The 14,627-nt window shown below is 39.1% G+C and overlaps 1 pseudogene; it reads left to right on the top strand.

Moving 5' to 3' along the window:
- The first annotated feature begins 6,326 nt into the window (after window positions 1-6,326).
- On the top strand, window positions 6,327-13,048 carry LOC136279550 (uncharacterized; annotated as a pseudogene).
- Window positions 13,049-14,627: the final 1,579 nt, after the last annotated feature.

Raw genomic sequence — 14,627 nt, forward strand, 5'->3', positions numbered from 1 at the left:
TGCTTTTTTGCGACTCTTTTCCACTCCGGCAAATTAAGAAAAGCTTCGTACCTGGAAGGCTTTTCCCCTAACCCCTACGTGTCAATCCTTACCTTTTGGCGCATACTCTTTCAAAGGATACCTTCAATTTAATCATGATAATAAGAACACTAATTACAATAATAAACATTTACCAGCTAAGGAGTTGACTAACCCTACACTTCACCGGGGCTGGCCAGATAGCAACAATATTTTCTTAAGAAAAACAGGAACGACTTAAAAACAATCAAAGTTGTGATTTATATTAGGAAGATTCGTAAACTATTGATGGAAGTCGGATTTACAGAGAAAAATGCGAGACACTTTTGACCAATTGCTTTGCAAGCGAAAAGCTTGGACGCAATTTATCTGGCATCATAAAACTACACTTCGTGAAGCGTACTTGAAATGGCTGTCATCGAAGACTTCGAGATAAAGGTAAGCAAATATGTGTTTTAACTATTCTTCGTCTTTCGCATCTGTAGGCTTTAATATAAAGAAATAAGGGTGTTACATGTGCATAGTATTTAACAACGTCTTCGAAAATTTGATCAGATTTACAGTGCCCTGTTCTTTTAAGCATAAACTTGAAAACTGTCATAAAAGCACGTGGTCGACGCAGTTATCGAATTTGACTCAAAACTTGTTTTCCATCTGATGATCGTCCATTCAGTCCGTATAAGTAAGCATGCATTCCTATGGTTCACATTATATCGTAGCTACAGCGTTTTCTATTCCTTTTGATTTCTAGAAATCACCCGCTGATTTCGATGCTCACCCCATCATCTGAGAATCGCGTGACAAGAAGTGACACCATGTCATGTAAGTTGTATTAATGTGAAAATCAATGCCATTACTGTTGTTACTATCAGGGAACGTTTCTTTGGCACGTTTTTTTTTTTTTTTGCAACGTTAAATCAGTTTCGAATCCCGACTATTGTAGAACTGTTTATATGTTTGTTGGCCTGGTGGACGCTACTGGCGATCACGGCCGTAAATTGAACTTCAAAATGCTGTAAATAGGCTGTCCAAAATCAGATTTTGATAAGATGTGAACAAACGTCGACACGCAAAATCGAACCGGCTCACTGACGGCTGACAAATCAACGCGGCAGTTGTGATCAAAAATTTCCATCGAACGTGCTACATAAGCGTGCATAAGTGTGCATAAAGTGCACTTAAACCGTTCCTAAACCGTGCCTTGCCTGTACCAAAACTGCTCAAAAACCGTGCCGAACTGGCTTTGTCTTAAACCGTGCTAAATTTTGTTCAAGCCTTTGTGCAGAAATCGTGCCTTTCTCTAAACACAAAATTAGTGCAAACGCGCGATGTTACGGTCGTGTAAATCAGCTCCATGCGCCAAGCCTGTTGTCTTATATTCTCATTTAGTATTCTAATTTCTTTATGCATCTTTTAGCATTTCAAAAATGAGTGATCAGGATCTACTTGAGCAAATTAAAATTGGAAAGTCAAATCTGGCCAAAGCTATAATGACAGGAGACAAAGATCTGATTGAAAAGGTGGGTTTCTTAAGTTAACAAATGTGTTTGATAAGGTTTAACCATTGTAACAAACTATGTGATGTCGATGAAGTTTTATCTCTGCTATATTCTAGATGCATGAGGCAGCACGCCTAGGTTTTCCTTTATTTTTTCTGCCAAATAATATGTTATTCCAGTCTCTTTACTGCCTCTTTTTTTCTGTACTGTTTTTGATAGGAGTTGAACCAAGCTGTAAAATGAAAGATAGCTTGCATTCGTGTACTTAACACAAGCCAAACACAAATGACCGCAAAATGCGCGCTTGTGTTATACTTGCTCACTGAAACACGGTGCGTGCCTATAAAAGGCCCCTTAAAGCATTTTGTTGGCTGTAATTTTAAGTGATCCTGTTAAAGTAACGGTGTAGATGCAAAGATTCTAGAGGTTGCACCTTTTTTAAATCTTCAACAACTACAGGGGTAGCGCGGTGCGAGGTGGCAATATTCGAACTCCACTTGATAGATTTAAACTGATTTAATGAAAGATCAAAGTTTACAGGTCTAGATCACAATCGGTAGCGTTTGACATGAAAATAGCGAAGACCAAAGTTGATTCTGGTGGCGATGATAGTAGGTGAAGTAGTAAAGTAGGTTCGAACTGAAATACGATAATTAAAAATATAATCTAACTTAGATAAAGCTAAAGATACGACTAACAAAAATAGAACAACGATAAAAAAAACTAGCGAGCTCATAACGTGAATAAACAGACGTGCTTATTGATACTTAAAAACTAATAGACTAAGATGATAAGCTCGTGTAATAAACACAATATCACGCGAAGATATAAACAACAATCTTGTGCTGAACAGAGTGACTAAACGAACGTAAAGCAGTGACAATTTGGTAAAAGCAACAGACAATTGGTTGACAAGATTGCTTGACAATAATACTAGTAATGATAAAACTCGAGAAATGATCCTTTGCAAACTTATAAAAATGACTAAATGAAAGCTTCTTCTCGTGAAAGAGAAAAGACTAATAATTTGCGACTTAATTAACAACAAAGTAGAAAGACTTGCGTACTTTGGTTGACGACTCGCACCAAAAGATAGCGGTAACGTGGATCCTTCTGATCTTAGCAAAGTAGCGGTGTAGCTTCTACTAACTTCTCTGACTAACTAACGTTGCGCGTCGTCCTTTATCGGCTATGATACGCGAAAAAACTGGGGCGTTGTAAAAGATGTAGCGCCCACAACAAAACCTATTTCCTAGCAGAAAAATTTAGAACTATGATTTAACTTATCAGGAAATCACGATTCTACTGAAACCTTATTTTAGATCACGTATATGACTTGAATAATGACTAAATATAGTTGAGAGGAAGTTTGTGGGAAATTAATAAAACAAGCAGCGTTTCAAAACTAACAAACGGTCATGAAACATAAAATCTCCACAGATAATTCCTTGTAACTGCGATCCTTATTCAATTAGGTGGAATAAATAACCTTCAATACAATCTCAGTGTACCTTAACAATAATTTTTATACAAGTTAAGTAATAAACATTTCTTATGTTGTGGTAACCTCTAGCTGTTTGATTCTTCCTTTTCTTTCCTCACAAAGCGTCTGCTGTTGTGTGCTTGCCTCCTTGCCTTAAGAAACTCTTTTAATTCATCTAAAAATCGCTATACATAAAACGTAATAAGTTGAAGCCTTCCCCGGAGCATACCTTTTTAACCTCAACCTCAAGTTTTTCTTTTTTCAAATTAATAAAGATAATACGGAATCGGCGTTTATTTGTTTATATATTGTTTTCTTGTTGTTGCTCTTGTTGTTTCTTTTTTTTTTTTTTGGGGGGGGGGGGGTTAAATTGTATGTAAAAACCAAGATGGCCACCACATTTAAGCAACACTTTAAAATTCATAATTAATTAATTTATCCACCCTGAGAGCTCTGGACCCAAAAGATTGCAGGATAGTGGACCAGAAGTAGATCAACATTTTGCTTACTACTTCGAATTGCAATAGTCTAAGTCAACTCTTTTCTTGATATGTAAGTATGTTAAAAAGACGAAGTGTATCCTCTCATCTCGTTTATATTGCAAATATGTACATGTAGGGTTGTAATTTATTGATATAGGAATATTAATTCTCTTATTTTAATGGGATGTTATAGCACTGACATTGTTTTCCCTTTTTCTAAATAAAAAATGCAGTCATTGTTGATGATGTTGCTCAGGTTGAAACAAAACAAAACAACCATTTCTTGTATATAGTATTTCTATTGACGTTTCATATTCAAATTGTAACTCAAACAACTTCTGCATCTCGGTTACAGCGGAGATGTGAACTAGAGAATACTCGAAATGCCTGGGCAAGATTTTGTAAAGAACACGACGACAATGAAGTGGAAATAGATGTCGAAGATTATGAAAGTCGGAGTCCTTCAAGAGACAGTGAATACTCTGAGAGCAGAGGTTGGACTCAGAAGAGCAGTGAAGATGACGAAGATGAAGAAGACAGTAAAAAAGATGGCGTAAAAAAGTTCAAAGGTTCGACAGCTAAGAATGTCCAGAAGAAAAGACCACGACGCAGGTGCCCTTTAAAGGGTTGTAAAGCAGACGTCATAGACATCCCTCGACACTTAAGGGAGGTTCATGACTGGAGCAAGGAGATGGCAAGAAAAGCAACATCGAGCTATGGGATGAGAAAAAGTTTTGAGCCGAAACCTGTAAAGAATAACAAGTCAGAATCAAGTGAGGGCAAGAAGATATACACTGACTATCACCGTCATCGAGCCTGCCCAATTCAAGGGTGTAAATCAGTGGTGAAGCGCTTATCTAATCATATACGTCAAGTTCATCGGGACATCCCAGTAGGGTCACCATTTTACAAAAAGATTTTGAGAGAAGCTCGCTCAGTCAAAACCTGGAAACCGTCTGAACAAGTTAAACGTTTTCGTACAGAAGAGGAAACAAAGATAAAAAAATGTTCTCTCGCCGAGTCAGAAGATGAAGTGGAGGTGCAGACGAACAACACGGAACCTTCTGAAGAAGAGCAAGCCATTATGGAATCGGCAGAAGAAGCTTATTCTTCAAACGTAGAAGATGAGATAAATGTAGTATCCTCCTTCCGCAGCTGGTTGCAGTCAGCAGATGGCGGTAGAAAGGATAAGAAATTATCAAAGCAACATGCCTCGCAATTGTTCCGTATATTGCAGATAATTGATCCTTCGCTGCAGTTTGAGTCGTTGTTCAACAAAACCCTTGTTCGCGACACTTTTTTGAAGCAAGCAGAAGCAAAGTATACAGCCGATACCGTCAAAGCCTATCTCCTCAGTTTAAGGCATTTCTGTTCGTACGTGGTTGCCGAGAAACCTGAAAGTGTGGCTGTTGATCTTGCCCTTGTGCAACAAATTCAAGAGAAAGCACGTCTTTGGTCCATGTCGTATAGGAAGGATAGTAAACGGCGGTATCTTGAGAAGATGGACAATGACCTTAGCAATTTAGTGACCCCTGAAATGGTCAACGAATATGAACGCAGTGAGGCAGCACGGAGCGCTGTTAACCTTTTGGAACAACTAAGTGGAGCGCATTCGTTACAAGTTAACCAGTCCATGTACACTCTCGTCAGAGATTTTATTCTCCTTGAAATCACTATTGCCAATGCACACCGTTCTGGTGTGTTGGCAAATATGACACTGGAAGAATATAAGGCGGCAAAGAGAGTGGATGATAGCATGGTCATAAGCGTCAAGGACCACAAAACGGCGGATACTCACGGCCCGGCACGCGTGGTGTTGTCATTATCACTGTTCTCGTATTTAAGATTGTACGTCAGTGAAATGCGAAGCCAGATGGAAGATTCCACAAGTGAAGAGTATGGAAGTAACAAAAGAAGTGTGTTCCTGTCTTGGAATGGTTCTAAATTAGAGTCCGGCCAGATATCCACTGCCATTAACGCAGCGTGGAGGAAGGGAGGAATGGAAGGGCACGTGACATCAACTATTTTTCGCAAGTCAGCAGTCACCAAAGTGCACACACGACATAAAGGAATGAAATCAGATCTGGCCGACCTCATGGCGCATAAAGAAGGGACAGCTGAGAGATTTTACCGACTTAAAAAGAAAGAGGAAGCGTGCGTACAAGCGGCAAGCAGCCTTCCCACCATTATGAGATCGGCTGAACCGAAAAAAGGCGTAGAAGATACCCTACCAACCGCTACGACTTCTCACGATGTCCCTTTAGAAGCCGATGACAGAAACAACAAGGAGCGCATGCTGTGGGACGAGGAACAGGTGGCTACTTTAAAAGATGTATTTTTCACAGAAATTGAAAGTAAATCAATTACCATGGCAGAGGTGAGGGAAAAGATTCAAGAGCATCCCGTCCTCCGTCTTCTTCACCCAAGAAAGGTCTATGACAAGATTCGAAGTGAGTGGCGCTTTAATGACAAAAGCAACTCCCAACCTTCAGATATTGATGACGACAAACCTTCAGCTGAACAGCCCCCAAAAAGTCCTGAACTGCCCAAAGAAAGTGACTCTTTAGCCGACAAGATGTCCCGCTTCTTTTCCAATGAAGAGAGCAGTGCATCGATGGTACCTCCTTCAAATTCAAGCTATGTGTCGAGGAACATCTTTAGTGATGATCACAGGAAGTACCTACTTAAGGTATGTGGTGGCATGGTAAAATCAGGGGTAATATCCCAAACTGCCGTCAAAGATATGCTTGGCAAAGAGGAGGAGGGGAAAGCGATGTTACACGAGTTCAAATTGAAGCAAATAATCAATCGTTTGAAATACGAGAGAAGGTTGAATCAGAAGAAATGAACAATTTGCCAAGCAACGCTTTTTGTCAGCTAAATTGTAAGGCTGGCATGAAAACCGTAGATAGTGACGACGCTGGTAGGTTAGTTTGTATTCTAAAGAGAAAACAATCTATTTTTAATGTAGATTAACTTTCACGCCGTTACATAAAAAACAAGTTACATTAAACTTATTAATTAGCATGAAAACTGCAGAGAGTGACTCTGCTTAAAGGTTAGTTTATATTTCTAAAGGGAAAACAAAGTATGTTTAAAATTGACTTTTTTTCACGCCGTTACACGAGAAACAGGTTACGTTAAAGTTGTGAATTAGCATGAAGACTGCAGAGAGTGACTCTGCTTATAGGTTAGTTTGTATTTGTAAAAAGAAAAAAAAAATACATTCAATATAGATCGACTATCTCGCCGTTACATGAGAAACAGGTTACGTTTAAGATATTATATTACCATGAAAACTGCAGAGAGTGACTCTGCCTATAGATTAGTTTGTTTGTATTTCTAAAGAGAAAACAAACTACGTTAAATGTAGATCAACTATCTCGCCGTTAAATGAGAAACAAGTTACGTTTAAGTTATTAATAAGCATGAAAACTGCAGAGAGTGACTCTGCTTGTAGGTTAGTTTTATCTCTAAAGAGAAAGCAAAGTACGGTCAATGTTACACGAGAAACAGGTTACGTTAAACGAGAAACAGGTTACGTTACAGTTGTGAATTAGCATGAAGACTGCAGAGAGTGACTCTGCTTAAAGGTTAGTTTGTATTTGTAAAAATAAAAAAAAATACGTTAAATATAGATCAACTATCTCGCCGTTATATGAGAAACAGGTTACGTTAAAGTTATTAATTAGCATGAAAACTGCAGAGAGTGACTCTGCCCATAGGTTAAATTTTATTTGTAAAGAGAAAACAAATTACGTTCAATGTGGATTAACTTCTCTGCCGTCACATGAGAAACAGGTTACGTTAAAGTTGTTAATTAGCATGAAAACTGCAGAGAGTGACTCTGCTTATAGGTTAGTTTTATCTCTAAAGAGAAAGCAAAGTACGTTCAATGTAGATTGACTTTTTCGCCGTTACATGAGAAACAGGTTACGTTTGAAGGAACCCTCCACTGTTTTTGCAAGTATCGCTTAAAATGTTCCAAATATGCTGATAAATGGATTCTATATTAAAAAAATGCCTTACCTAACGATAAAATTAACTATTTTTCACGCCGTTACACGAGAAACAGGTTACGTTAAAGTTGTGAATCAGCATGAAGATTGCAGAGAGTGACTCTGCTTGTAGGCTTGTTTGTATTTCTAAATAAACAAAAAACTATGTTTGATTTAGATTTCATTTCTTCAGTTTTATACGAGACACAAAAACTGGAGACAGGGACGAAAGTGCCCTATGGTACGTTACATAAGTGCCCTAAGGTGACGAAAGTGCCCTATGGTATGTTGCATAAGTGCCCTAACGTGACAAAAGTGCCCTTAGGTACGTGACAAAAGTGCCCTAACGTGACATAAGTGCCCGAATTTACGTTGCAAAAGTGCCCTTTAATCTCTCTCTCTCTCTCTCTCTCTCTCTCTCTCTCTCTCTCTCTCTCTCTCTCTCTCTCTCTCTCTCTCTCTCTCAAATCACTTTTGTTGCCAGCAAAAATTTTTTTCGAAATGAATTTGTGGTAGTAAATGTGTCATTAGTAAATTGGTTGACTCGCGACATAAAAACCGTTTGTAATTGACTTTAATCCTTCACGAAAGTAACTCAGAAAGTTAAAACTGTGAGGTGTTTGTAGACAATTGAATTAATCGAAGTAATTTTTATTCATTTTATATTTGCATCCTCTCAAAAAATTTATTCGTTGTAAAACGGTGAGTGAAATTTTCAGTCCTACTACAAATACGCTTTCGGTAAGTCGTTGCGAGTCCGTTCAATTTGGTAATTTGTCATTTTTTTTCCTTATTTTTATTTTTCAAAAGAGTACATGCGCTTTTTTTCTTACTTGCTTTGTAATTGGAAGGTGTCAGATTGTGACACATACGAGTTAAAGAAAGTTTTTGTTTGGAAGCCTTTTAAATCACCGTTATCTTTACACAAATAAAATATTTCAGTGAGGCCCCTCTCTTGAATTTGCACAATCTCTGTTTTTAACTATCATTTACTCGCTCAAAAATTGTTCAGTTTGGGGAGAATCTTGCCGTAATTAAAGCCTTGAATCATTCGGGTTCTTTTCGCAAGCATTTATTTAAAACTTGCAGGAAGTAGTCGAAGTATACCGACCTTCAGACATCAACTTCCTGATCGAGATGTCGATTCGTCTTGTGAATGATCGGCAAGATGTCTTAAAGCTGAAAAGGAACCACCGTCCGTTATGACTGCCATCAATAAGTTCACAAACATTCTCACATTACATGAATCCACCCATCAAAAAGTGGTTTTGTTTCCGCTTTAAACGTCACGTGATATCTAAAGAATGTAATAGGGAGAGGGAACGATTGCGTGACTAACGACTGGACAAGATCCTGAGCATCACGCGATCATGCAAGTGCCTTTTTTTCGCCTCTTACACGAACAAACAAACGATTTGTAATGGTAAAAGGAGCGATTGGAGTCCAATTCGGTCTAAAACCATCCGAATGATTAGAAAAATCGGACGTCCGCGAAGCGTAGACAGTCCAAGTATAAACAATTTGAATTGGTACAATAGAGGTTCAATTTGATCGCTGATGGTGTCCTAGTTTATGGTCGACTTCGCTTGACTATCTTATCGTAAAATGTATAGGTACACTTCCCTTTAGGCGACTTGGAATATTTGTTCCGATAGCCGACAAAAAATGACAGAAAAAGAGCGACATTTTGCGACAGCGACTATCCATTTTTAATTTCGACGAAGTGACGTTTTTTTGCTTTGATTTTTTTGACAGAGGCATCGTAACCAGGACAGCGTGACTCCTTTGTGATCTGTCCAGCCTCACTATTTTGCCAATAAACCACCCACAAGTCAATGAAACATTTAATGTGTTTCATAGCCAACCTTCAACAGTCAGTCTCTTGTTACCTATTGTCATGTTATGGGTCTGTTACGGTGCGTCATACAAGTGCTTGCGCGCCAATTGCAAATAATCGTTATGCCAGGTGCCTCTTGCATTGTCTTTGTTGTTGGCGTGAAATGGAGAAAGATAGGAAGAAATCCCACCGCATTTTGAAGAAGAATAAAAAGGGATAAAACGAATCACTATTGGAAAGACAAGAAACGTAATCTGGGTAATACTTGCAGATAATTCCCAGGGCGCTTTAAATGATGGTTTTTGTTACTCCTGCCATTGCTTGCGAATGGCAGGAGTCGCGTAGGCCCGTCACCACTTTTTAACTTCTTTTTTTTTAGCTATAATTTTTTACTAACCTCAATAACACTGATGGAGAAATGACGCCTTATTCAAAACTAACTGGCTTAATGAGCAATATGTAAGGAAAGTATTGAAAAGGTAATCTGGTAAGAGCTATTAAAATTCTGAAGAAAAAGATTTAAAATCGCTCGCGAGTGGCAGGAGTCGCGCAGGCCCGTCAACAGCACTTGGCAGCATTACTTGGTCAGTTGAGTGCCATACGACAGTAGCAGGACGCTAGAATCGGCCCCTGCCTGAGCTCCTTATTCAAATGATGGTATGACATTTATCTGAAGAGAATTGTGTTTTTCATGACTATGTGTAAAGATAAGTACTCGAGTGAGGGGAGCTAAGAATGCTAAGCCACCGATCGACAGTGAAACACAAATACCAAGCCTTGAAATGATCTGTGTAATTTTTACTGCTACTCAAGCTAATAGAAGCTCATTTGTGGTTGATCTTATGTCAAAAAGAAAACACTTACAGGCGTTAGCACATGTCAGAAATTATTGTATTGCCAAATTTTTCAAGAGGATTCCCTAAAGAAAGAAATGCAAAGTCTGAGGCGGAAAACAGACCTTAGAGAGGCTTGTATGACTAGAGTTCCGCTTGAACCTACTGAGTGTTTTGTCACAGTAAAGGTTCGGCATGTTACCATGGGAAAACAAGAAAGAACCGAAGCATGATCTACGTAATTGTTTCAGACAAAACACCCTCTTTGGCTGATGTGAAATTCAGTTCAGAGGTTTTGGATGGTCTGATAGCGTAAACGATGACACCCTGGAGGATATGTTTCCCGTGCTGGAACAAAATGAAGAATCCTCAAAACCTGCACTAGCAAGTAGTTACACAAATACTATGGGAAATGATAATTTGTATGTGCAAGCTGTTTAGCTGTCAGTGTATCCCCACCTAACCTTTTCTCGCAAGCTACCATGACAGCTGCCATGTACTTAGGTTAAAAGTCGTGGTTAGACCAAGCGTTATCCGTATCTTGGGATTTACTTTCAATGCCAGCCTCTCTTCAAGCTCTGGTCAATAATACCGACAAATTCTTTCTTCGTTGCAGGTCTATTTCTGAGCATGTGTCCAGCCAACTGATGGTAGATGATGAGTAAGTATGAGAAACTTACTCGCGATTGATTCAAGAATTTATTAATTGAAAATAATTCCATTCGTCAGAAATAATGTTAAATTTGTATTCAAAAGTACACTTTTTGTTATTAATTAACTCATTTGGGCATATTTTGAGAATCGGCCAAGCGAGAAAACCATTCCGTGATAACATCTAAATTATTGGTTTAAAGGTCAAAGCATTTCATTTCTTTCATTAGGGCCCCAGATGAAACAGTAGTACAAAGTAAATTTGAAACCAAAGTAGTGGAAAGCAGAACAAGTTCAGAGGTTGGTTACTGAACTGGTGTAGCAAGGCATGAAAACTAAAGAATTTGGAATCAACCATTCATAGAAACACATCTTAAAGCCTTTATTTAAGAGGTGCCCTGGTCTAAGGCTAAGCACACTTGGCTTGGGCATCGAGAAGAGGGAAACTAGGGAGAGAGGGAAATCAGTGTACTGGGAATAGTCTACTTATTATAGTAGGGTTTGGGAGGATGATGTCTTGAGACTTTGCCCTCTGCCCCTGACCGTCATATTTGCCTGCACTGACTAGCTGCCTGGCTTCTATAATCCTCTATTCTAGGACGTAAACTGCCTTATACGGAGTTGAAAATGTTTTGATGAATGTATCAATTAAGAAGAGTTGAACTTAGTTGCTAAATTTATAACGGAACAGTTACCATAAATCGTCGAATTCGCCTCTGATCAGCCAAAGTTTCAAATAAGTACTCCATGTAAAGTGGTACAAAATTTATGACAAGTTAACAAAATAAAACAGCTCGCCTCAAATATCGATCAAATACACACACAGATGAGCATTTTATTACTAATAAAAAGAAGTTGTTGCGTTGTTACTAGTGTTTTAACATTTGTTATTTTTTCTACGGTGTACAACAGCAATACATTCACAAGGTGATGAACTGGCTTTAGAGGAGATAAATAATCCTACTGACCAAGGTATAATACATTGACGGCTACTTCTTTCGCAAGCGTTAAGTTTCAAGGAAGGCATTTTTGGACAAAAAATTTTTGACTGCTGAGACAATCATCAATGCAAGTCTCGTAATTTAACTGAGCTGTTAATTTGGGTGTATGGGCGTGTGTGTGTTTGTGCGTGTGGATGAAATAACTGGACTGTAAATATTACAGTGTTTTCTGTTGCATTAAATTCTCTTCCTTCTTCACTTTATTGGCAGGCGAACGACCACAGCGTGTCACTGTTTATCGAAGCAGCGTCAAAAAAGATCTAATTAAAATATTTAGCAACCCGAGAATTTTTAGCTACAGTTTTGATGCGTTTGTTATAGATGTAAGGAGCGAACCTGAGGCCGGACGGGGTAAAGAAGTTCTTCTCGATGTCATGACGAGTTTCCGGCAAGAATGTTTTACAGCTCTGACGAATGGAAGTAATGAAAAAATACCATACATAAGGTATGACCTCCAAAAGCCTGAATGGAAGGCCATCGCACGAGTCCTTGTTTATGGGTAGTAAAAGATGAAGTATTTTTCTCTTCAACATTCAAATCTATCTGCTGCATTGTGCTTGTTTGGGGAGAAGAGTATAACTCTAGAGTTTCTTCTGAAGTCGTTTCGGGAATGTATCACGGCAGAGGATAGGGAGGTGTTGAGTATGTGTCTAAGAGATAACTTTGACTCCCAAGATCATGATGGTAATGATGATGATGATCATGTGCCGGAGTTTCTCTTCACATGCAAATGTTTTCGAAAGCCCGACAAAGACAACATCAGATCCATCATCAGCGAGCTTGCTCATCAAGAGCTCATCCAGAAACCGAGATATGTGTTACATTGCTGGGCTCCTATACTGGATGTGCAACGATGTGAACACAGCTTCTAAACACTCGAGGGGCTTGATCAACTCTACGAAACTAAACGACCAACAGCGAAAAAGATAATGAAACTGTTCCGAGGAAAGCCATCAACCGGTGGTGAACGTCAGAGTCTTGACTATTTGAAGAAATTTGTCAATTCCTTGGAGGGGAAGGCGCTTTCTATATGTTTCTACGCTTTTGCACATGGAGTGATGTGATCACCTGTGACTCCACAAGAATTTGTTTCTCTTCATTTGAAGGGCTCCAGAGACACCCTGTGGCTCGTACATGTACTCCCATCCTGGAGCTTCCTACGTTATACGAATCTTTCCCAGCTCTTGCCGAAGAGTTTACAAATATCACGACGGAAAGCCAAGCGTCGTCATTTGACAAGATTTAATAACGTTTCCCCTATCTTTGTACCAAGGGTTCAATATTTTTCTATAGCTGATATGGTAGAAAAACGTTGCATCATGAACCACGCGAATAACTAGTAAAGACTTATTGCAGATAATTCATTGTTTTGAAAGAAAAAAATGTTCAAGGAAAGGGAAGATTGGAAACTTTGTTTGATGTTTTTGTTACAGTTCAAATAAGCTGATAGTATATGCCATCAGTTTCTTGACTGTTACATGTTAACAAATGTTGCACATGGATTGTATGAAATTATTAGAACCTAACAAAAGGAATTGTTCATCTTCGTCATAGAAGACATCACAAAGTGTCCTTATTGATGGAATTCCACCAAACACACATATTACACCAGATAAGAAGTGTATGAAAGTGTCTAAAATATTCAGTTAACAAGAAGTACTCTGAAACAAGTGGGTTCAATTCTGGACATAAGTGAAAAGAGGGTGGGGGGGAAGGGGTTAGCACCCCAGAAGGGTTATGCATGTCCCAGGTCGGCTTCAATTTATCATAGCCATCTATGTGCCACAAATGATTGGGCTCCCTGGTTATGCATTGCCTCCTTTTTAGCCTACGCTTTGCTCTTAACTCAACCTCCTCAGGATCACGGATATTCAATAACTCCCGAACGTTTTCTTTACCAACAACAAGCCGGTGGTCGTTGACTAATCTTGAGTCATTTACCAGTATCAGATGCTACAACCGCTTGCTCTGAGGTGTTCTTCCACAGCTTGAACAACCTGGCGTTTCTTGTTTGTCCGAGTCCTTTGGCTTTTAAAATCCTTTTTAACTGTCTGAGGCTTAAGCTGATGCCATGACTGAATACAGAAAACAACAAGATCTCTGTATACTCCAGCCCAAGATGATAATAGCTTTGAATTAAGTCATGACGTTAAGTGGGTATTCTTGCAATGTAGGAAAGTAGTTTGAAAGTCGGACACCATCGCATATGGACGTTTTCAAAGCAAATGTCAGAATCAGAAGCACGGCGGAAGTGCTGATCATTTTGGCGTCCCCCTACAGAGAAAAATTTCTCGTTTTAACAACGATATCAATCCGCAGTATTCGCCAAGTCCACAGCAGTAACTAGATTGGGGTCAGCCACCCTCCACAGAAAGTCGGAAAAAAAGCCGGGAGAGAAATCAGGAAAAAACTCGGGGAAAAGAGTCGGGAAAAAATTCGGGAAAAAATTTGAGAAGAAAGTCGAGAAAAAAGTCGTGAAAAAAGTAGAGGAAAAAGTCGGGAAAAAATTGAAAAAATTGTCCAGAAAAAGATCGAGAAAAAAGTCAGGAAAAATGTCGAGAAAAAAGTCGAGAAAAAATCGGGAAAAAAAAATGGAACGCGTGAAAAATCTAAGGGGATATTCAAGATTAAAAGTGTGATTTAATGGCACTAAGTGGGCTCCGTATTTGTTTACTTATTTCGATGGAGCTCTGCGCTTATTCGAGAAGAGCGCTTGTTTGACATAACGACCTGAGCGGTGGGCACTAATTGGAGGAGGGCGCTTACAGGAGTGTGGGCACTAGTTGGGGAGGGCGCTTATGGGAGCGTGGGCGCTTATTCGAGGA

Source organism: Pocillopora verrucosa, chromosome 3 (genome assembly GCF_036669915.1).
Source record: "Pocillopora verrucosa isolate sample1 chromosome 3, ASM3666991v2, whole genome shotgun sequence".
Taxonomy (NCBI): Eukaryota; Metazoa; Cnidaria; class Anthozoa; order Scleractinia; family Pocilloporidae; genus Pocillopora; species Pocillopora verrucosa.